Source organism: Propithecus coquereli, unplaced genomic scaffold (genome assembly GCF_000956105.1).
Source record: "Propithecus coquereli isolate 6110/MARCELLA unplaced genomic scaffold, Pcoq_1.0 Scaffold20, whole genome shotgun sequence".
Classification (NCBI taxonomy): Eukaryota; Metazoa; Chordata; class Mammalia; order Primates; family Indriidae; genus Propithecus; species Propithecus coquereli.
This window is the reverse complement of record NW_012144967.1, coordinates 11962990-11987181: the sequence shown is the minus strand read 5'-3', so window position 1 is coordinate 11987181 and position 24192 is coordinate 11962990. Positions and strand designations below refer to the sequence as shown.

Sequence of the window (24192 nt, the reverse complement as noted above, 5' to 3'; positions counted from 1 at the left end):
CCTTCCTCACGTGGCTTCTGGTCCTCTCTTTCCTCCTGGGAGCCACAGATGGTCAGGTCTGGGACAGACCTTAGCGAACCTCAAGTCCAACTCCTTCAATTACACGTGAAGAAGCTGAGGCCCAAGGAGGTTCAGCGATTTGTTCAAGGCCACGTGGCAGGTCGGAGGTGGAGCCTAAACCAGAACCCAGCGCCAGGGGGCCTGGCGCTCATAATTCCAGCATTAACAAGCTGCACAAGGTAGCGACTGTCTGCCTGGTTTCCCACCGTCTCCCTGGCACCCAGTGTCATGCCTGGCACAGAGAGAGGGCAAGCAGGAAACGTCTGCTGAATGAGTGGATAAACAAATGGAGGCCCGTACATCTCAGAAGTCATCTCCTTCAACCCTGGGCCTCAGAGGGAGGAGGCGTGGAAACAGAGGCTCACAGGTGTTGAGCACGTACTCCCACCTGACTACTCCCACCTGACCGTCCTAAACCCCAGCTAGAGATACGTTGCCTGCTCGTGATGCCCATGGCTCTCTCAACTAACGATGGCACTTCAGTGCAGCATGTGACTTTGGGAAAGGTCACAGTCCATGTGCAGCCCAGAGTGACAATCAAGGTCTTCCCTTCCCAGGACTCCAAGGAGAACCAGCGTTGTGCTACAGCCACCGGCACCAGCCGGCAAAAGCCAGTTTTAAGCATCTCTTTCCGATTCTCTGTTCAGTGACATCACACTGGTAGCTTGGAATTTGTCATGATGAGAGTATTCACACCGTGGCAATCAGCAAACTGTAAATGAGGGGAGAGCTCTCTTTTTTCTTTTTCTTTTCCTTTTCCTTTCTGAGAATGGATTTGCCAGCACACCACTGGAAGTAACTACAGTCGTGAGCTGCTGTCCTGCAGTGCCCCTGGGCACACTGAGGCTGGGCCTGCAGCCGAGGCCAGTTTGCCAGCCCTCGGGCGGGGCTGGGCCATGTCCATCTGCATGTCACTCTCCCGGCCTGCGGAGCCCACCGCAGTGCGGACTCGGCAAACCGTGCTGGGGGTGAACACATGCCTCCCCGCCCCACCCTGCGCACCCGCTTCCTCCACGGGCCTCATCGCCCCGCCCCGCGGCTCTGCTGCCCCGACTGCGGCTGCCTCTACACCCCCGTTAGCACTTTCTTCTTCCCCTGCTGTTTTCTGTGTGCTAAACACCACCTCGCAAGCAGACTGTGATCTCCTCTATACTGAAAATCAAGCCTTAAAAAACCCTCTGTGTTAACTCACACAGTGCTAGGAACAACCAAAAATGACATGTGACACCTCTTTGTTGGAACTTGTTAATTTGGTAATTTGTGGACCAGTAAGATTTGCCAGTGACCGAGTGGCTCTGTGTCCCTGACTTAAGTCCTGCAGGAGGGATTTGAGAGAACCAAGGTCATTCATTGCCTCTGCCGCCGGCCACGGCATGTCACTTACCTGCAGACTAATCTTCCAACGGAGCCTCCTCTCTTGTCACTCATTCATGGACAGGACCACCCCGACAGCTGCGCACAAACGCACTGGCATGCGCACTTGAGACAGGGATTTCAAACCCAGCACAGGGAAAGTGCCAGAGTGACCCCGACTGTGGCTGCCAGGTTTCCGCACACTCTGAACAGACACGGCGGGACGGTGTGGAAAGGGGGACCCAAGAAGCTGCTTCCAGTCCTAGCTCTGTCCTAACTCCCTGGGGAACTCACATAAGGCCTCAGTTTACAGTTTTCCCATCTGTAAGTTGGGATCATAATGCAAGCTTTACCCCTGCAAAACCATGAAGGTACTTTCTGTATTCCCTCCTCTCCCTCCTCTCCCTCCCCCTCCTTACTCCCCCAGCCTGCCTTTTTCCATATCATTGATTTCCCTATTCCAAATTGGTTGCTTGCTCTGTCATGACCGCAGCACCTTAAATAAAATCCACAGGTGTTTTCCCGCTCTCGGGGCAGTGAAGTGGGTCTTCTGGACACGGCAGTGGGCAGCGGGGTGGAGCGTGCTGTAGATAGACCCCTCAAGGCCACGGTCTTGTCCCGGCTGGTCTGTGGGCAGCTCTGTGCTGAGACAGAGGGGCCCGGTGAGGGGGAGGAAGGTTTCCCTTGGAGCCGCTTACAGCCTCTCTGGGGGAGACACACCTGTGCCCAGATAGCAGACACGAGTAAGTGGGCTCCGGGTCCTAACCTTGACCCTGACTAAACTGGCTGCATGACCCCGAGCCTCAGATGTGCCATCTCTGAAGGGCAGGCAGGTTGGGAGAGTTGGCCCTGGAGTTCTCAGATTCTAAATGCCAGCTCCGTGCGGTGCAGGAGAGCTCGACCCTCTTTGGGGGACAGAATGGGTTGCATCTCACCCGTCCCGCCTCCCTCAGTGGCTGGGACAGCTCATCCCTTGTTGTTCTGCTCCAACACCCAGGGCAATGACGCACGGGGGTTTCTGCTTGCCACCGAGCCCCCTTTCTGGGCAGGTCTGGCCCCCTCTGGGGGGCGGGGAAGGCAGAGTGGGAGCTGCGCAGTTGTGCGGGCCAGGCCCAAGTCTACGAGGAGGGAGGGGGGGCTCTGTGGGGAGCAGCAAGGCTCAGGTGGTGGAGCAGGGAGAGAAGAAAATAAGACATGGAGGAACGCGCCTGACCTTGTCTGGTCTCAGAAGCTAAGCAGTGTTGGGCCTGGTTAGTACTTGGAAGGAAGAAATGGAGAAATGACATCCCACCAGATGGCGTCATACCTGTAGGTCACACTGGCTACCTTGCTGCTTGAGACCCTCTGTTGATGTGGCCTCAGGCACAGGGCCTCTCCTGCAGTGCCCTGTTTGAGCTCTGGTCTGGCCCTGTCCTCCCCGTCTCTTTTGCTCACACAGTTCTGTCCTTCCAGAACACTCTCTCCTCAGCCCCACGTCTGACCTGATCCTGCCCTTCTCTCAGGCCCAGCACAAAGGCGCATCCTGGAAACTCTCCCCAGGTACCCGGCCTGAAACTGTCTCCTTTCTGCCCGTGTCCTTTGTCATTTCTTGTTGTTGCAGCCAATTTATTAATGAACACATCTGGCTTGTTTTAAACTACTAGGCCAGGCACTTGGGGGGCGGCCCGGGGACGGCCAGGCTAGGGGCAGGGCTGTGTGGTGGAAAGAGCATGGTTTGGAGCCAGACAGACCTGGTTAAGCTGCAGCTCTGACACTTACATGTGAGCTACGACCTCGGCCCAATCATTTGACCCCTCAGAGGCGCAACTTCCTGGCCTCTGTCGTGCCGGTAAGACAGGATCGATCGCACAGCACAGGGCGGTGGGAGTTAAATGGGAGCTGCTGTGAGTGCTGTCTGCCTTCGCAGATCTTGTCTGGCTGGACACCCCCGCCCCACTGAGGAGAGAGACCGCCCGCACTGTGCACGCCATCACTGCATTTAATCCAGCGCACCTGCCCAGCGCGCCTGCCGTGGGCCCCAGCTCAGTCTCTGCACGCGGCAGCCACTCAACCAATATGTGCCAGCTTGATAGGAAGCGACCCTCACACACAATCTGCAACTACATCTACTTTAAATGATGCTCCAGTGAATGGTCATTTGATCTGCAATGATAGCAAACAGTGGAACCCCCCTCAACTCTGGTTAGCCTAGGGCTCACTCCTGCAATCACCCCAAGACTGGGTGTAGGACGTGGGTTCATATAAAACTGAGAACTATAAGGTAAGAGCCCAATGCTGCCACCACTGCCTCCAGTGACACAAGGCTTGCCACAGAGCTCCCAGAGCTTCTCCGTGGTTGCTGAGGGCAGCCATCCCCTCTCTGCCTTCAGGCAACAGTGGGCGTCTTAAAGCCAGAATCAACTCAGGCCATGGTTTCACGAACAATGTAAGGACCACCTGTATGAGGGCTGCTATAAGTCAGAAACGATGCTTAGAACTGTACACCTGCTGTTTCTCATCCTAAGACAATCTTGCAAAGATAGCTATTGCTACCCTCACCTTATAGATAGTAAGACAACTGCTCAGAGAGGTTAAGTAACTTGCCCAAGGTCACACAGACCGTAAGTGGCCAAGTTTGGTCTGGAATCCACATCTTATGGCTACAAATCCCATGGTTTTCTCAACATTCCCAGTCCCTCCACATTCACTAGTTTTACTCACTCATTCCATCATTCAGTCAACAAACATATTTCAATCAAGGGGGAGATGGGAAATATTCTTGTGGAATTTCAGATCCAGAAGGTTTTAGGGGTTGGTAGAGGGGGAAAGGCATCCCTATTTAGTTCATCAGAGAGTGAAACTGCAGCCTCAGGCTGCAGAGTTCCTGGAACATGGCAGAGTTGGGAGGATCATGCCAGCCCGGAGGAGGGAGGCTCCCAAGCAGGAGCCCTAACCGCTCTCGGACCTGTCAACACGGAGGGGCCCTGCCAGGGCTCTGGATCCCGGCTTTCCCCGTGTTCCCAGAGGTTTACTGCAACACTGACTCCCTCGGCCCCACACAGCGGTTCTTCCCCAGCGTCCTTCAGGCAAACTGCCCAAGGGCCCCCCAAAAGATGGCTCCTACACAAACCCACTGCTGCGCGGCAGGGCGGCGACGGTCCTTAGTAACTTCCTTTCAGAGTTGTTCAGAATGGGTTTTTAAAAGAGCTCTAATCGAGCCATTCCTGATTCAGTGGGCTGTCTCAGCCAGCACCTACAAAAGCATGAACACCCTTCGTGCAATGATATCTGGATTCCTACCAGCCAACTCACAGGTAATCGGCACAGCCCTCCCTGGAGCTGAGCCTCTGACCCTTTCTCATGTCCCCCCACCGGCCACGGGAGGGCTCTGACCTCTGGCAGCTGGAACTGCTGGCCAACTCCTGCTGCTTCCTGTGCTGCCGATCACAGAGGGACAGGGAGAGGGGACTTCCGAGGTCTCTTCGAAATTTCAGCTTCAGAAACCAGCCCAAGGAGCTGTTTCTGCCAGTGCCAGTCTGTGGCCAACCTCATTGTCCTGACCAGGAACCAGGAGGACGCTGGTCAAACAATAAAAACAGAGCTGGCCTTGGTTTGCTGAAGGCCTGTGTGAGCTTTCAGTGAAGGCCCTGCCTGTCTGTGGGTGGGGGTGGGGTGGGCACAGTGGGGACCTGGAAGGAGCAGGCTATGGCGCAGGACACACAGCATAGAAAATACTTCAGAAGATGGCATGACTTTCTCCCTATCTGGCCTCTCTGCCTTGACTCCCTTCACCCACTAATATATGTCCCTGCTAGTAATACCCTTTGACTTGCATCTGTTGTGACAAGAGATACATTGTTCTTCATCCTCTCCCTGGGGTCCACTCTGAACCCAGACTCTATGCAATTTCCTGAATGGCCTCTTCTCAAGTTTCCTGGGAGACAACATGGTATGCTAGAAGGTAGGTACCTTAAGAACACAACCTGAATTCACACCTTTGACTCATAACATGCTACCTAGGTGAGCTTGGGTAAGTTTCTTAGCATCTCTGGCCAGAATTTCCATGGGTGAGGCCTCTGGAAATGGCTGATTTCCAGTTAGGAAGAGAGGCAGGGAATGACGACGACAGCTCTGAACTTCTTCTTATTCCCTCCAAATCACCCAAAAGAGGTTCTTATGTCCCCTGGGCAGTGTGATCCTGTTGGACGGGGTGGCAGGAGGGGATGGGGGAAGGGGCTTGTATCATACGGGGATGTTGAATGAGCGGGTGCGGAGCTTAGGTCAGAAGGGGTGGCTTCATGCAAACAGGCGCCCGGCCCGTGCACTTCAGCGCAGAAGAGGATGAATGTTCCTGGAGCAAAATCCAGCCCTTCCCGGGGCCTACAGGCCCCACATGATCTGACCCCCTTCCCCGCTCGGACCACATCTCACATCTCATACCCCTATTCCCCAAACCCTTGGCTCAGCCACATTCTAGCTGTGCCTTGAGCACACACACTTGTTGCTTCCCAAGGGCTTCTGCATCTGCTCTTCCTTCTTCCTGGGACACACTTCTGGATCTTTCCCTAGCTGGCCACTTTTCATCATTCCAGCCCCAGTTTAAATGTCCCTTCCTTGACCACCCTGTTCCCTCCCCATCATGTTGCCTTGCTATATTTTATTTACAGTGTTTTCATAATTTGAAATTATTGTCCTTTTCTGTTTATTACGTTTTCCCTACTTGAGTGTACACTCATGAGGGCAGGGACTTTTGTCTATTCTGCTCACTGCCGTATTCCCAGTGCCTAGAACAGTGCTTGGCACATAGTAGGTGCTCAACAAGGATTTGTTCAGTGAATGAATGAACACATCTTAAAAAGTAGGCAATGTCCCATGTGGATTAAGTTTGGGAATGGAAGGATTGTTAACACTGACGATAACTGTCAGGAGCCACCTGATCTCGAAGCATTCCTGTCTCCTCAGCTCTGGAGTGCGTTAGAAGCCCAGCATGGAGGGTAACTCTGAGTGGGGCTGGAGCACATGTGGCCCATGGAAACATCCATTCTCACTCCTCTCCTGCTAAAAGAGGACCAGGAGTGGGGAAGCTTGGGCCTGGGGCCATCGAGCAGGGAGTAGTGGGCGACCCCAGAGACAGCATCCAGGGACAAAACAGAGCTCAGAGCGGGGTGTCAGACGATGAAGGCTGCATTTCCAGGGGGCCGGCAGTGAGGCTGAGTCCAGGCACTGAGAGGAAGGCTGGCCACGGCTGGTGCTTCCCGAGGATGGGGTGGCTGCAGCTGTCGATGGCCCCAAAGCATGTGCCTGGAGAAGGGTGGGCACTCGGAGGAGGAATCTGGCACAGCACCATCCGCCTTTCCCCGTTACTCCCTCCCCCAGTCTCAACTGCACATTCCCAGGAAAACTGCTGTAAAGCGGAGAAGCCCTGGGTGTGATTAATGGCTCCTGACTCACTCACCCAGGGACATTCAGTTTTGCCCTGTTCTCTCTGTAGAAAAAAACCCTGGTACTAGGGACCTGCCCTTCCTGCTCTCAGCCTTCCACTCCAGCCCAGGCACTTGGAAGTTTTCTCTGCATTAATTTCAGACTTTGTGTAAATATCAGACCTGGGTTTTTGGAAAGGCGTGTCCTTCAGCCCAAATTTTCCATCAGGCACCTTTCCTGGGGCAGGGATCTGGGGCCAAGAGCTGAGTTCCCTCCACTTGGCCCTGACTGCTATCCTGGCAGGACAGAAAGATCCTTCCTCTCTGGGAAGAGGCTGGGGGACCCAGCGGGACTCCTCAGTAGCCTCTTGGGTGGAAATTGAGCCCAGGTTTAAAAAGCAATCTCCAGTAAAGGTTTCTGGAAACCGAGAGTCCTGGTGGAAATGCCTGCTTGCCGGAAAGGACCACCAGGTGTTGGGGGTCACAGCTGAATTCCCAGGCAAAGGAAGGCCAGATGCATGGCTGAAAGGAAACAAAGGGTGCCCAGCCCAATCCCGTAAAGTTTTGGGGCAGATGCTCAGGTTCTTGGAGTTCAGTCCTGGGATCCAGTCAAGGGTGAGAAAGAGATGGGTTATTTGGAGTCAAACCTCATTCTTTTCACCCTAATTTGCATCCCCTGCTTCCAGTACAGAAAATATCCATTTAGCTTCTTTTGGGTCATGTTCTTCTTTGAGAGCTGATGGGAGCTGTGGACACAGTTCTCAGGAAGTGCTGCCCACACTCACGGGATTTTGTGTGTTATTTCAGGGTATTCACGGAGCACTCCTTCTGTGCAGCAACGAATTAACCTTGCCCAGAGAAAGGTTTGGGCCCTGCCCTTGGCGGCCACGACGTAGCTTTCAAGCTCTTGGAATGTCCTGCCTAATAAGTGTCTTTGTCTACCTGGGGGCCTTGGGCCATGCCGGATAGTCTATGCTGACAGTGTGATGTATGGTGGGGGCCTTGGGCCACAAGGTGTCAACTTGACCTCTGGAGGGGTTGGAGACTAAGGTCACCATGCCCACACGACCAACCTCCAATAAAAACCCTGAACACTGAGGGTCACGTGAGCTTCCTTGGTTAGCGATGCTGGTGGTGGCACGTATGTTTGCTGGTAGAAGTCAGTGCCGCCCACACAGCCCCTCTGGGAGAGGACAACTGGAAGCTCACGCCTGGCCTCTCCTAGACCCTGCCCTATGTGCTCCGTCCCTTCGCTGATTCTAATCTGTGTCCTTTCACCGTAATAAACCATAACTGTGAGTACCATGGCTTTGCTGAGTTCTGTGAGTCCCTCTAGCAAATTACTGAATCACAGGGTGGCCTTGGGGACTTTCCCACATGGCACCTTTCCTGCTTCTTCAGATCACGTCCTGCCCAGGATGGTTCAGTGCTGGCTGAGCGGACAGGGGACAAGACCTCTTCATCCCACGGTCATCCTTCCAGGACACTGCTTTCCCTTCTGGGCAGAGCATTCTTTCCGGCCCTCACGTGGCAGGAATGATCGCCTTTCATCCAGAAAAGTCCCAGGCACTTCCTGGCTTTCCTCCCTCTCCCCTTTACCCTGTCAAACACCCAGCACGCGGAAGGCTCTGTGTACGTTTGGGGGGGGTTCCCCTTGGCCCGGTTTTGCGGCCTTCCCGGGGGTTCCTTGGGTGGGCCGGGGGTTGGGTTCGTTGATTAAGGCTTTGGGCTTAGGGGGGTTTTTTTTCATTGGGGGGCAAGGGGGGGGGGTTTTGGGGGTTGGGGGGGGGCGGGTTTTGCTTGCCCTTGGTTGGGGGTTCCCGGGGGGTTTTGAGGAGGGGGGGGGTTTGGAAGGGGCTTTGGGGGTCGGTTTTGGATTTTGGCTTTGCGGGGTTGGGGAGGGGGGTTTTGGGGGAAGGGGCTGCACACACAAAGGCGTGCAGAGACGAGCAGGTCCGAGTGGTGTAGGATCAAACAACGCTGGAGACGACGCCTGGCCAGACTGTGACGGGAGTTTGGCTTCACTCTGTCGGCACTGGGGGGGCTCCCAGCGTTTCAGGGAATGACCAAGGTACGTGTCAGGAGGAAACTGCAGCCCCCGCTCTCTTTGCTGGCCGGCCCCTCCTCCATTAAGCTCCCCATAATGCCCTCATGATGACGGAGTTGACGCGCCTCGATCACAACGGGGGCACACGCTGCCTGTGGCACTTGTCTGCCTCTGCAAGGAGACTGTGCCCTCCAGGGTGTGCACGGGGTCTTGCTCATCCTTGGGTCTTCCCTCGCCCATAGCACCTGTCACAGCGACTTCCTCTAGAACCTGCCATGTACTGAGGCTCATTGCACGCCAGGCACGGTGCCCAGCGGCATTTTGAACACATCCATCATCTCATTCAGCACTCACAGTAGTCCCGGGAGGGGCGCCCGGGTACCAGTCCTATTTTAGAATCGAGTGGACAGAGGCTCAGAGGGGGCAAATAACTTACCTCAAATCCCACAGCCAGCGGGGGTCAGAGCCAGGATTCAAACCAGATTGGTCTGACTCCAAGAGCTGTGCTCGTGACCTCTCCCCGGCTTCCGGAGTATGTGCCAGGAACGGTGTAGGGCACTGAAGACGGCATCCCCCGAGGTCTGTTCTACTCATCAAAAGGCCTCTGACAATCTGTCTGCAGCTTTATTAAATCGCGGATGCGAGTCGCAGACATTGCGGGGTGCCTGCTGCACGAGGGCTCTGCACACGGAGCGGGTTCAGCTTCAAAGTTGGACTCAAAGGACCAAGGCACCCCTGGGCTACAGGAAAAGGCTTCGAACCCCAGGAGAGGCAAAACTTGCTCTCCGCGCCCCTCCCAGACCCGCTCCGACTCCCAACTTGTCCCAGGTCAGCAGAGGGCTGCAAACATTGACATGGCGTTGCCTCCCCCTCGGCTTCCTCCCTTTCCAGCTGTCTCTGGCATGTCCCCAGCTCTCTGCCAGCCCTCCCTGCTGTGTGACTGTCCCCTGCGAGGCTGGCGGGATTGTACTGCCTAATAGCCTCCCAACAGGGTGCCAGGGCAGCTGCTTTCCCGAGAGTGCCTTCTAGGGACTCAGGCTCTCTGCCGCCTTTTGCTTCCTTGCAGTTAGCTACCTTTCCTGACTTTTAAAATTTGACTCTTTTTCTCTCCTAAATTGTGGTCAAATAAACATAACATAAAGGTGCCATCTTAACCATTTTTAAGTGTATAGTTTAGCGGCATTAAGTATTCACATTATTGTGCAACTATCACTACATCCATCTCCAGAACTCTTTTCGTCTTGCAGAACTGAAACTCTACACCCGTTTAACAATAAGCCCCCACTTCTCTCTTCTCCCTGCCCCTGGCAACTGCCATTCTACTTTCTGTCTCTATGCATCTGACTACTATCTTTGCTTTTGAGGAGAGAGATCACCAGCCCTATCCAACACAGTATCTAGATACCTTTATGTGCTATTCCAGTTGAACACATTCCTTTTTTTTTTCTGGAGTGCTTTACATATCCAAGGAAGCCTTCACATGTACAGGGTCCTCCCAGGTACTACATTGCCTCAGCAACCTAAGACTCCTTCACACACTCCACAGAGGAACTGTATCTTCATGGGGTTAGGCTCTAGAGCCCACACAAGGCAGAAACCAGGTATGATCAAAATTTCCCTTGAAAATCTCTTAGGAAGGCACCATGTTGGAGACCCCCCTGCTATCTCCCAGTGAGTCCAACACAACCATCCTTCCTCCATTGCTGGGTCGGACTATTGATTCTTCATCTGAGCAGCAAATGAATTGGTTGGCTTGTTACAAGGGACATGTCGTGTGAGAAATACATATCATCAAATGCCAGACACCCGCTTGGTGTCTCAGGATGCTACGCCATGAGAAGAACAAGCGAATTGAGGCCAACTCTGGGAATAGAAAATTTGAGTCTGTTGTCTCTGGCGCACGAGGGACACACACCCATCAGGAACAGCACCTGCAGAGTGTCTCACTGAAGTGTTCTCTCCTCAATGACATGACGCTGTGCTGGAGTTAAGCCTTAAACCCATTCGAACTTGGTGGAGCAGCTGTGCTGATTTTCCCTGATGGAAAAATTCACCCACAGTTGCACTGTCAGCTGCAGTGCTGGGGCAAAGAGCTGGGGCTCTCTGCATCATCCTGCAAGTGGTTTTAATTGCACGCATGTCTCTTTCCTACCTAGGCTGAGCTCCTTGAGAGCAGGGAAAACTTCTATTCCTTCTTTTCTATCCCCTACTGTGTCTAGTATAGAGCCCGGCACATAGAACATTGACGTATGCAAAATTGTTACTGACTTGGAAACATGTTCATGCTATCCCATAAGCAAAAAAAAAGCAAGCTGCAAAATAATATGTAAAAAGACAATTCCATTCTACTTTTCTATATATCTATTCATGGAAAAGAAAACTAGAGAGACAGGCAGAAACTTAATTCTGGTTTTCTTTGGGTAGTAAGTTTATAGTAGATTTTTTTTCCATGTTGAGCATTTCTATTTCCTAAACTTTCTATGATGTCCTTTATTACTTTTTTTTGTTTTAAGGAAAAATGTTTCTAAAAATAAAGTAAAATTTTGTATCCTTTAAAAAAATCTACATTCAAGACAATCACAGGAGAAAATAAACTCCAGCCCTGGCAGGCCATCAGGAGAACTGGACTTTGTGTGTCAAAGCCAATGACTGGTCACCCCAGTGACCGAGGTGGCAGTCTGCTGGCGGTATTGGGGGGCGGGTAAGTGTCTCAGTCGGGCAGAAAGTAAGCTATGTGTTCAAACTCTCACAAATCTGCTGGGAAACAGAATTTTCTTCTGTCCCCGTGTTCAACAGATTCTGGGCCCAGGGTCTTTCCAGCTCACGGCCTCTGTCTCCTGAGGGTGGCCCTGACCCTAAGCCAAAGGAATCCACACGAATTCTTCGGCGTGCTGAGCAGGAATAAACAGGCCTTTACATACACACTGTGACCGGTGGGGCCCAGACCAGGTGAGAGGCCTCTTTGCTTCTGTTTCTTATGCTAGAGGTCAGGGTTAAGAGTGAGAAATTCACCTTCTCTGTGAGCGTAGTGCATGAAATAGCCAGGCAGCCATGAGCTTTGGCATCAGACAGTCATGAGTTCAAGTCCGGGCCCTACTGCTTACCAGCGATGCTTCAATTTCATCATCTATAGAAGTGGGATAATTAGTCCCACTTCACAGAACTTTCTGCTGCTTCAGTGTAAAGTGTGTGTGCACAGGGAGCTCAGCTCAGATCATGCAAGAGCATTTACATCCTTCCTACCTAACTTGCCCGGTAGCCGGTTAGCATTAAAGCGTTGAGCGATGGGAGAGTGCATCATTTGTTTAATCTGTCTGCCTGATACAACTTCCTTTAAATCTCTCAGATGAAGCACAGGTCTAAGACACAGCAGCAAGTTGATAAAGGGTGTTATATATTGAATCGAGCCCTTCCCACCACAAAAAGATGTGTTTAAGCCCTAACTCCCAGCACCTGTGAATGTGACCTTATTTGGGAACAGGGTCTTTGCAGATGTAGTCAAGTTAAGATGAGGTCATTAGGATGGGCCCTTAACCCAAGATGACTGGTGTCCTTATCAGAGGGGAAGATGGCCATGTGAAGACACAGACACAGACACAGGCAGGACGCCAAGTGACAACAGAGGCAGAGACTGGAGTGAAGCAGCTACAAGCCAAGGAATCCCAAAGATTGACAGCTATGACCAGAAGCTAGGAAGAGGCCAGGAAGGATTCTCCCTACAGATTTCAGGGGCAGCATGGCCCTGTCGGTACCTTGATTTTAGATTTCTCACCTCCACAACTGAGACAATAAATTTCTGTTGTGTTAAGCCACCCAGCTTGTGGCACTTTGTTGCAGCAGCCCTAGGAAACAAATTCAATACAAAGGGTAACTTTTTATTATAATGCCACTACACGTTTAAAAACTTCTTAATAAAGGAGATTCCTCAATCTCACGTGGCAGTCAACCTCCAGGTCACTTAGCATTTTTTGGAAAGCTATTTCTTATGTTTAATCTAAATCTCTCCTTTTGTCTTTTCTCAGTGGAGACAGAACATTTCATGTCTTGGGATTGTTATTTTCCTTTACTTTTTATTTTTTTAGACAGAGTCTCACTCTGTCACCCCAGCTAGAGTGCCATGGCATCAGCTTAGCTCACAGCAACCTCAAACTCCTGGGCTCAAGTGATCCTCCTGCCTCAGTCTCCCGAGTAGCTGGGACGATAGCCGTGCACCATGACACCTGGCTAATTTTTTCTGTTTTTAGTAGAGACATGATCTTGCTTTTGCTCAGGCTGGTCTCAGACTCCTGAACTCAAGAGATTTGGCCTCCCAGAGTGCTAGGATTACAGGTGTGAGCCACTGCGCCCGGTCCTTGGGATTGTTCTTGATGGATCTTTCTAGATCTTTCTCATCTGCCCTTCTGCTTTGAATCCTTTGTGACTTTCTTGGTCTGGCTTCCTGGCCTTGGTCTGGCCTCTCCATCTCCCTTCCATCCCCACTGATACACAATTTCTCTATTTCCAACAGAACCAGGAGAAGAGAGAACCATATCCCACATCCTGCCATTTATTAAGGAAAAATCCCAGAAGTGAAAGTTTTTTCAAAGTTTCTGTCCTGTCCGCACTCAATGCAACTTTTCTTCTAAGGTACACATAGGACAAGAAAGACCAGAGTTTCAGCCAGAGCCAGAACCAAGTCTGTTCAGCTGCCTTAACCTGCTCAGAACCATCAGAGGTTCTTCTGGTGCATTGAGAATTCTCCACTGCCCGTCCCAGGAGAGGAGGACGGAGGCAGCTCCCACTCCTGCGCCAGCCCCCACCCTCATATCCCTCCTGATGGCAGGGCCACGCTGGCTGCCAGTCAGAACACCTGAAGAGGGATTCTTGCTCACGCGTCCTTTGTAGTGTAGCGTCTGTACTGTGGTCCCACAGAATGGTTGAAGGAGCGGGGTACGATCAGCGCTGACATGTAAAATTGCGAAGGCCGTGCACTGCACAGTTCCACGGGCCTCTATTCACATGGACCATGATGGAATGGCACCCTCTGGAGTCATGCATGTGGGAGCCCTGGGCACAACAGGGCCCGCTGTGGCTACCAGGCCTATCAGGAACCAGACCTGGCTTTCGTCATCTGCCCTGTCCCCTAGCTGAACAGGTAGACAACATGTGGCTCTTCTCACATTCCTGAGGTCCCTTTCTGCTGAGAGATGGTGCGACTATCTTAAGAGCATAAATGGGAAGGAAAGCAGCTGAGGAACTTCATTTTGGGCAAAAGGAGGCAGTCACAGCTAAGACAGGATCACCTATCAAAATGTCAGGTTCAGAGATGCCAGGAACCGGTCTGGGGATATTCTTAGTCAACAGCAGCTACTGCTTGGAGAGTGCCTGCTCTGTGTGAGGTACCGTGGTTTAGCTACATTATCTCATTTTACCCTCCCCACAGACCTGTAGGGTGAGAGTCATTATACTCAATTCACAGATAAGGACACTGAGGCACAGCAAGACTAATCCGCTCTGTCAAGGTCATGCTGCTGATGAAGCGACCAAACTGGACTTGGAGCCCTGCGACCTGACCCGCTCTCAGAAGACAATGGCCTAATGGGTCCTTTTGTGAGCCCAAGTGCTGGATGTGACCTTCCTGAGCTGGGAATAAAAATGTTGGTGACAATGTGCTAGAGTCACCAGCACAACTGAGCAAAGACAAGACGGAACTGGAGGTTCAGGAAGCACCCCCCGGGGGTGGAGGTGAGGTGTCACTCAGGGTGGACAGTGATGGCTGAGGGGAGGTGCCCACTGAGGTCCCCCCGTTGTGAAGACTCCGGGTGGCCAGGGACACCACCTGTTATTCTCCGTCCCGTCCCCAGTGCCTGGCCGGCATCCTACCCTGCAACAGAGGTGCTGGGACCCTGCGGCTCGAAGGCTGTAAAGGGAACGAGAGGAAAGATGGCCCACGGTGCCTGCTGGGTAGTCCAGTGACAGAACTTGAGGCTCCAAAGGTGGAAGGAACTAAAAATGTAAATTTATTCCTAAAGGCAGTGGCTCCCCCATGATGTCTACTAAGGGAAGCTGGGAAGATGAGGGGCTGGCATATGGCAGTGGCCATCCCTCTCTTCAGTTGGGTCATTGGTTCCTCCCTCTGGTGGTTGAGCGTGAGCTGGCCCAGGTGGTGGCCGTTCTGACTGTGCAGAGTCCCTGAGCCATGGCCAAGGTGAAGGCATATTCTTTTCTGGGTCCCAGTTTTCTTGTCTATGATGAGACCCTGAATCGCTAGCTGTGCCCCTCCTGACCCTCCACTCTGGCTCCTGTAGGGTGTCATAGACCACCCCCAGACTCCCTGGAGCATGGTTTGAAAAGCACTGGGCTTAAGTTATTTGTCCAGCCCGCAGACTTGTCCTGAGCACCTCCTGTGTGCCAAGCATTCCTGGGCGCTGGACACACAGTGGGCAAGGCAGACGGGGCTCCTGTCTCCAGTCCATGAAGTTTTTGTTCTTGGTGGAGCGGCGAGGGGCAGACAGCCGCCATGGAAACCAAGCAACCAGATGCTTCCAGACAATGATAAGCTAAAAGAAAATGTAACAAAGGGTGGCCAGGGGCTGGGGTGGGCAAAAAAAGCTTCCTGGAGGAGGCGACATTTGAACCTGAAAGACCAGAATAAACCAGCCATGCAAAGCCCTACGAGAAGAACATCCAGGCAGGGGACAGAGAGTGCAAAGGCCCTGAGGTGGGAAGGAAGTGGGAGGCCACTGGCCGGAGAGTGATGGGGAGGAGGGGACACCAGTCAGCTCTAGGGCCTACAGGCCAAAGAAGGGGACTGGGCTTGATTCTAAGCACGACTGGACCATCTCTAAGGTCTTCTAAGAGCCTCTGCAGTCCCCAGAGAGCTGAGAGGGATGTGCAAATAATCTTGATCTTGCTACTTGCATCTGAGAGCAGTCACTCCACACACTGCTTGCTGCGACTAAGGAGGGGGTGGGATTCCCATTTTCCAGCCACTGACGGTTGTCAGAGCCTTATCTGGTATATACAAGTCATGCTGACCCCACCATAGATAAACCCTGAGCCTCTGAGTCACTCGATGGCAGATGGAGCTCCCCGAGAGGAGGGCAGAGGGGAGGGTCTGAGTGGGACACTCCTCCCCCGCAGGAGCGGGTGTGAAGGCAATCCAAGCAATCAGGGCCTTCAAGCCAGGGGCCATCTCTGCAAAACATTAATAAACAAGTCGTAGCAGAAGCCTGCGTGGGTTGCCTTTAAGAAACCAGTAGGAATCCCAGAAGGAGGCTGCTTTAGGGGGATGGATGGCCCAGGGAGGGGTGAAGAAGCCCTGTGGCTGGGCCCTTGGGCCTGGAGTGGGGGCGATGCCCATGGGCGAGGATGAGGATGGGGGGCAGAGGCAAGCATGCAGACAGGGCACCTCTTTGCTCAGCTCCAGGGGCCACCGTTCACCCGCTGAGGGTGCTGTTCAGACTGGCACCCCCTGGAGTTGCCCAACAAGCGAGCAGAACATACAGGGTTAGACCTGCAGCTCACACAGGGACTGGGACAGCCAGGCTTGCATAGACAACACGTCCAGAGGCGGCAATCGGCTGAAGGGGCGCCACTCTGCCCTGGTAAGCCACACTGAATGCTCCACCTCTCTCCTCACGTCTTTTAAATCCAGAAAAATAGAACTAAAAGGAGCATCCAGCATGGCCAACCTTTAAAGGAAGGTTGCAGGTGTGCGGTGGAAGGGGGGGTTGGGGGGCCGGGGAGGGGGTCAGGTAGAGCCGGCTTGGCTCGCTGGCTCAGTGACTGTGCTTGAGATTTGGGATTTTAAGCCCTACTGGTAGGGTCTCCCCCTTCCCGGGGCTTGCCCCTTGGCCCTGGTGCCCCCACCTCATTCCTGCTGCAGCATCGACCTGGCCCATTGCCTGGATCTGCATCTCTCTACACTACAGTCCCTCAGTCTGCTACAGGGAAAAAGAGCTCCCTGGTAAATTCAATTTGAGAAATTTGATGGAGATTTCCAAAGTCCATCAGTATATTGAGAAACCCTGCAGGAAATGGGCCCATTTAATTTTGTTTAACCCTGAGTTTCTGGGGGCGGAGACCCTTTCTACGTGCCATGCCTATTGCTGAGCTTGGACGGCATGTTCTGCAGAACCCACCTTGGGGTCCTGGGCCTCGCTCCTAGGCACGATTGTGCTTCAGTCCAAAGTCAAGAACAGCTATGCTGGAAGCAGGGCCCCTGTCTCAGACAGGAAAGAGGAGGCAGGGGAAGCAGGCCTTGACCTTCTCACTCCCCTAAAGGACAAACTGGGGGCAGAGGCCGTAGTTCTGCCTTTGGGGAGGGGAGGGCCAGTGACCCAAGATGTAGGACTGGAGAGAAGAGCTTGGAACCCGCAGCGCCTGGAGGAACTGCTCTGGGCTTTAGAGTAGGGGCTCGCAAACCAGACCCCATAGGAATCACCTGGGGTGGTTGTGAAAAACACAGATTTCCCGCCTCCCCGTCTCACTGAGGCAGAATCTCTTGGGGCACATTAAGGCTCAGGCACCTGCATTTCTCAAAAGCTCCTCAGATGCTTCTAACTCTAGGGACTGAAGTCTACGTCCAGTGACAACCTCCAGGCCCTTTTTTCAGTGTCTTGTAAAGCTAAGAAACATCACTATGTCCCTGAGTCATGGTGAAATCCAGGTGTCCCCCTGAGCCATCTGGACGCGCAGGTGGAAGTGAGAGGCTGGTGGAGGGAAGGAGCACCTGGTGGGGGAGGGAAGGAGTGGGGCGAAGGTCAGGCCAAGGGTCCAGACTTTGCCGGGAAAAATCCCCCTACACCAGATCCGAGGTTGCAGTTGGGACAAGGAAGCCAGGTTCCCTGAGGGCGGTGGGAGGCTGGGTTCCCCCTTGCCTTGGACTTTTCTCTTAGGAAGGTTTTTTCCCCCAAAAGCAGCCCTGGAACTGGTGAGGACATGGAGGGACAGAGCCAGAAGATGTCCCACAGGTGAACAATGGGTGGCCCTAGGACCAAATCTGTCCACCCTCAGGTTCTGATTGGATGGCACAGTGTTTCTGCGATCTGATGCCTCCTTTTACTGGCTTGCGTGGGACTTGCTGTGAGAGGGGAGGAGCCTCTTGGAAGCCTGGGTGGCAGGCGGTGGCCCTGCCCAGAGCAGCCTGTGCCCCCATCCAAGCGCCCTCCCCCTCTGGACTCAGCCTCCCCATCTGCACAATGAAGATGGCGGTGTGGCAACCCCTCAATCCCTTTCTGCCTGCGTTTTCTGACTCTATGAAACAGACGCTCAGGGAAGTTTGACGATTTACCCAAATCCACCCCTTTGGCTAGCGGCTTTCAGTCAGGCCTAATTTACCGTGACCTCAACTCCATTTTACAGGTAAGAAAGTGGAGGTGTTCAATGACATGCCTGCGTTGAGATAAGTCTCTGGTTCCTGATCCTGATTTGGTTCTCTTTCTGTAGCTGGGCTTTCTTCAGCTCTGACGACCCCCAACCCTTGGCACTGTCACCGTGCAGTTGCTATGTCCACTGTGCCCTCTAGAGGACGCTGTTGTCTGGGTGTTGTAACCTGACCTGGCACTTACTGGGAACCACCCCGAATCCTGGGGGGCTTGCGAGGGATGGAGGAGTGGCAAAGTTATGGATTACCCATCCGGGTAGTATGGTGTTCTTGTCAAGACTGGTCTGTTCATTGGCTCATTCACTCAACTAGCCTGGTGTGTGTGCCTGGCACTGGGTTAGGTACAGTGCACGCCAGACACAAAAGGTCTCTGCATTGGCTTTAAGGCACCCCCACAAGGGACATTCACGGGCAGTGGGATCTCACCAGATCTTGGCCTGGGACAGGCCTTAGTATCCTGATCCGTGTAGATCAGGAACCCGAGGCTGAGAGATGAAGCAGTTTCCCCTCGGTCATGCAGCCACTCAGTGCCCAGTTCATGTGACTCCCAGCACAGTGCTCTTCCACTGCACACACTGGAGGGCAGCGCCCAGCGGGCTCCCCGCCGGAGCACACCCTCCCCACTTCGACTCCTTGCTGAGAGTTGTGTGTGGGGGAGATGCTGACATCACCCACTGCCCCGCCCAGCAGAAGGGATTGCTATGGCAACCCTGCCCCAAACAACAATCTTCTTTGGCTTCATGATCACATGACTGAACCTGTTGATGCTGTAATTTTCCATACTGGAACCTTTAAAACCCTCAAAGATAATAACAACAGCTGCCATTTTATTGTAGACCTACTTGGTGCTAGGTCCTTTATCTGCTTTATCTTGAGCCCTCACAACTGCCCGGCCAGTCCATTTCACAGATGCAGAGGCTGAGGCCCAGATAGGATGACTGACTCGCCCAAGGGCACACAGCCTAGATCTGGGCCACCAAAGCCCGCGTTCTTTCTACTTCACCACTGTGGCCCTGCCTGTTGTTTTTTTCTTCGCATTTGTCGTCTACCAAACCCTCCCTCTGGCCCCCTATCCACAGATGGGGGTGGCCCGGTCCAGTAACCGAATGAAGGTCTGGAGCAGGGTTCCTCAACCTGGGCACCCTCGACATTTTGGGCCAGATAATTCTCTACTTTGCATGTGTGTGGGAGGGTGCTTCCCCGTACAGTGATGCTTAGCCGCATCCCTGGCCTCTACCCACTCGATGCTAGTAGCATCCCACTCTCCCATGGTGACAATAAAAACGTCTCCAGTCATGGCCAAATGTTCCCAGGGGTGCAAAGTAGTCCCCAGTTGAGAACCACTGCCTCATAGAAATGAAGGGTCAGTGTCAGTTGCAGCCTGTCTTCCCCATCAGACTGTGAGTAGGCAGAGGGCAGAAGGGAGAGTGGATTTATTTGCTGCCGTGTTACCCGCAGCTAGCACGGTATCTGGCACGCAGCAAGTGCTGCTGAAAGAATGACGCGTGGATGAATGAATGAGTGGTCTCTGTGAGCACGGCATGCTCTGGGACGAGGGCCCCGAAGGTCTGGATTCCTGTCCACATCATCCTTACCAGCCTACTCTGGGGTGGTCTGGGGCACAGTCCTTTCCCTCTCTGGGCCTGGGTCCCCTTTGTGCCATCACCGGCCCTGAAGGCCCTGGGCATCCGTGGTCTGGGACTGCCGAGAGCAGGGGTGGAGGAGGGGCAGTCGCTCAGGCCAGGCACTGCAGACACGCCCAGTCCTGTGTTTCTCCTTCTTACCCTCCCCCCTGAAGTCAATCAATTACAGAGAGACAGGCAACCCCTTTCCCCTCAAATAGCGACCCTACACAGCAGAGGTAGCTCCTTTTTTGAGCGTACGTCTTAAAAGGAAAAACATGTAACCTCAAAGGTAACCAAATATCCAAATCGTGATGCCCAAATCCACCTATTCATGAGTTTAACAAAAAGCTTCTTTAGGATACACTGTAAGGCTATTGAGAGGGAGAGAAGTCACCTCTCACAGGCCAGGCCAGTCCGCAGGACCCGCCCTCCCAGCACACACACACACACACACACACACACACACACACACTCGGCTGCTTACAAGGAGGCTCTGAGTTTTTAAAAGTAAACTCCACCGTTTCCGTTCTTGCCCTGGATTCAACTTTTGAAAAAAGGAACCGTTTTACCGTTTTCCTTACAAACTCCCCCTCTCCCTGGTCCTCCTCTTGCTTGCACTCTGGCTTCTCCATCCAGCCCTCCCGGGCCCTGCCCACTGCCCGGCCCTCCCCTCTGTTGCAGACTGCATCTCCAACCGACCCCTCCCTCGCAGGGATGCCTGCGTCCCGTTGGCTCTAGGGGAAGGGGGCAGCCACCCTAGGAGAGACGCCACAGAGATGGGCCCCTTTACCCCACTGAACAGGGCTTAGTTAAGTTAAGAGGCCAGCAGCCAAGCTCCCGTCAGGGCCTAGACTGCGGCGGGGCCGGGCCCTGGTGATAGCGGGAGAGGAAGGCTCCTGTTTCCAAGATGTGCCCCCACTCTCAGACCCCTTTCCCAGGGCAGGGCTGGCTCTGTGCCCTCCCCTGGTCCACTCATAAGCAGACCTGTCCTCCACCCCTTCTTCCTCTCTGATTCTGGGTCCTCTTCCTTGAACTGCCTTTCCTCTCACCCCCAGCATCCACCCCAGGACCCTTCACTGTCCAGTCCAGGTGTCGGTACAGTGGCAGCAAGAATGCCCCAGAGCCTACCACCTGGAGCCCTGGGGCAGGAAGTCCTCAGAGAGAGAAACATCATCGGGACCAGAGTCTTACAAACTTTTTTGACTGCAATCCAACCCGAAGTTAAAAAAAAAAAAAAGATACAAATATAAAATTTGTATATATTTTCATAGATACATTTATATTATAAACACACATACCCTCATTGAGGGCTATAAAATATAGAACGGAAATACAAGTTTCTGGAAATAATACTTACCCTTACATACTAGGTGGGAGGCACCATGAGGTTACCTATTCTTCCTATTTCATTAAAACCCCCACTAAATTTGTTTCTCAACCTGCAGCGGCACAAATCCTTGCTAGACACTCCTGCAGGAGCAGAGAGAGACCAGCAGTGGGACTCCAAGCAGGGCTTCCTCTGCTCAGCTGAGGTCTAAGTGCCCAATAAGATGGGCCTTGGGAGGGACCCAGTTCTAGAAGACATCATTAAAAAATCACACCAAAAGTTGGGACACGCAGTCTTCCAACCAAGACAGAATATTCAAAATTGGTACTAGCCTGAACTTAGGGTTTGTGATCCCAAGGGGACCTAGGAGCCATTAGAGGAAAGGAATTAAGGTTTGTGGTGCCCGCTGACAGCTGGACAAGGCACCCACATTGTGTCTTTTAATCCCCACAAAAATCCCCTACTGGGGATCTAGAAAATCTTGACTTTAGAGAAGAGGAAAGGGAGGCTCAGTAACCTCATCTAAGTCATGTAGCCAGTAAGTGGCTGAGCTGGGATTCGAGCCCAGGTCTGCCTTGCACGCCAGGCTGCCCGTCTTCCCGGCTCTTCCCCGCCATCGCAGGAGGTGAGCTCTCTCTCAGAGGAGGGAGAGCGCAGCACCTTGGCATGCAGGGGTCAGGAGCCACCTGGGATGGGGTGCGCATGTGAGATGGGGAGGAGGGGCAAGAGGTGGGCCTGCGCGCGATGAGGGCTTTCAAACATTAAATCAAGAATCCCCATTTAAGTACAATTTGCACTGCAAATTCTAGGAAAAGAAAAACTTCTACTTACTATTAGAACTGATAATAATAATAATAGTAGTAATAATACCAAACAGTTATTGAGTACTTGCCCAGCAGCAGTGCCGGTGCTGAGCCCTCTGCTTGGGTCACCTCACAGTTACTGTTTATCGAGTATCCGCCGTGGGCCAGCACTGAGCACAGAGCCTGGCACCTAGGTGGCGCTCAGTAGATAGTGGGGAATGAATGAACATCCTGCAGCGCTAGAATCTATACATGAGTACGTCTAAATTAAACACAGCTCCGCATAACCTGAGGAATTCCAGCATTCCTCTGAGAGATACCTTCTGCCTTTTGATAATTTAATCTGAAACTTTTAAAACTGGGAGATCTTTCGTTCTGTAAGTTTTTCCTTCAGGTTAGAAATACTGCCCTCCCCGTCCCCCAACGCTCCCACCCTCAGCAAGCCTCCGGCTTGTCATCCCCTTTGGCCCCTGGACTCCGCGATGACAAGCCAACTCTGCCGTCTATCCCCACAGTGCCTCCCAAACCGCCTAGCCCAGGACGCGGGCAGCCCCATCGCTCCTTGTCCATGGCAACCAGAAAGGCAAGGAAGAGAGATGAGGATTAGAGTACAGACTTCTGGACTCTCAAATCAGGATGAGGGATTGACTGTGGCATCACCTAGACTCTAGTCCTGCCCCAAGTCAGAGAGTGACTTTAGAAAGCCATTGCACCTTTTTGGGTTCGCTTGCCCTCCTCTTGAGATGAGATGAGTGTGTTTCCAAGATCCAGAGTTCGCCCTAAACTGCCAGACACCCACCCACTGCAGCACCCAGGACGAAACACCATGCTAACCCAATTCAGCATGGTATCTTCCTCCTTCTCCTCCTGGCAGCCACCCCCACAGAAATGGAATTTACCCATCAATCAAAATGTAGGAACTGGAGCTTCTTAATGGTGAAACCCTAGTAGAATCCTGTCTTAACACAGCTCACAGACTGGAAGCAGGATAATGATGGAAAAGTTTGGGTTGGATCCTGTCCCCCAACCGGAGACAGGCCCCCACCCCCACAGCTTGCTCTGCCTAGAATGTGGGCTCAGTTGACACATTTGCAGCCTCCAACCCAACCCCAGGGTTGGAAAGGGTTCCTGCTCCACCAGCATTGGCTTCATTGGCAGAGGAACCCAGAGCTGGAAACACCGCCCGTGGTCATGTGTCCTCATCTCCCCTCCTCGTTCTTCCTTGAGAAACGCCTCTCGGTGGACACCGGCATGTTCAGAGCACTGACCTCCCTTGCCGGCAGTTCGCTGGCCCTGTCCCACGTTCTGCCAATCTCTGGGCTTCCCTCCACCTCTTTAGGTACACTGTGGCCCCTGGAGTAAGCCAAGTAGCCAAGGAAGCGGGACCAACGGTCTGTCTCAGTCTCAGCTTAGGCACCTGCTGTGTACCTGACATACTGTCTACCTCATTTCATTTATGCCTGCCCGGGAGGCCTCCCCTTCCCTGAGGACAGAGGGCAGGCCCAGGCTCAGGAAGATGAAGCATCTCTTCCAGCTCAAAAGTAGCACGGCGGGGATTCGAACCCACGTTTCCTCAACTCTAAAGCCGCTATTCTGTCAGCTGTGGGTCCTTCCAGACCCTAGGACTTGAAAGCACACAAGAGTTTGGAGTAAAGGCTCTCTTGTTCCTTAATCCTGGGGGACTGGGAGATAAGCGCCCCTCCTCACGTGTTCCTTCGCCCCATTCACTCTGAGTCTGCAACAGACCGAAAGTTTGCTCAACTCCACCGCGGACGCAGCCGGTGGGTGTGGGCAGCCCCCGGCACACACATGTCCAGGGCGGCACAGAGGCGGCCACCTCAGCCCGCTCCTGGCTGGCCGGGCGCCCTGGGAGAGCGTCTCTGGAGGGACGGAGACAGTTACCTTGAAGAGTTGGACTGCCTGCTCCAAGAACTTCAGTCCCACACGCCTATCGAGGCGGCTGGGGGCTCCGGGGGCCGGGAGGCCCGGGTCTCGCTGCGCGGCCGGGGCGACGCTCCGTGCGGGCGCTGCGCACCGCGGCGCACCCCTCCTCCTGCCGGCGTGCTCTCCGCAGGTCCCCTCGGGCGGTGGCCGCAGCGGCAGCGGCTGTGTGGCGGAGTCTCCGCTGGCTGAGGGAAGGGACACCGAAACGTGCCCGGAGCCCCCTGGCACCCGCGCGAGATGCGGCCGGCGAGGGCGCGGAGAGAGAGA

The 24192-nt window shown here is 53.5% G+C and overlaps 1 protein-coding gene across 1 annotated transcript in view; it reads right to left on the bottom strand.

Annotated features, from left to right (window-relative positions):
* ACAN (aggrecan) overlaps window positions 1-24192 on the bottom strand; it is a 63941-nt gene extending 39749 nt beyond the window's left edge. Inside the window, exon 1 of the mRNA XM_012643679.1 lies at window positions 23884-24192. The gene's annotated coding sequence lies outside the window, so the exon portion shown is untranslated. The remainder of the gene's footprint in view (window positions 1-23883) is intronic.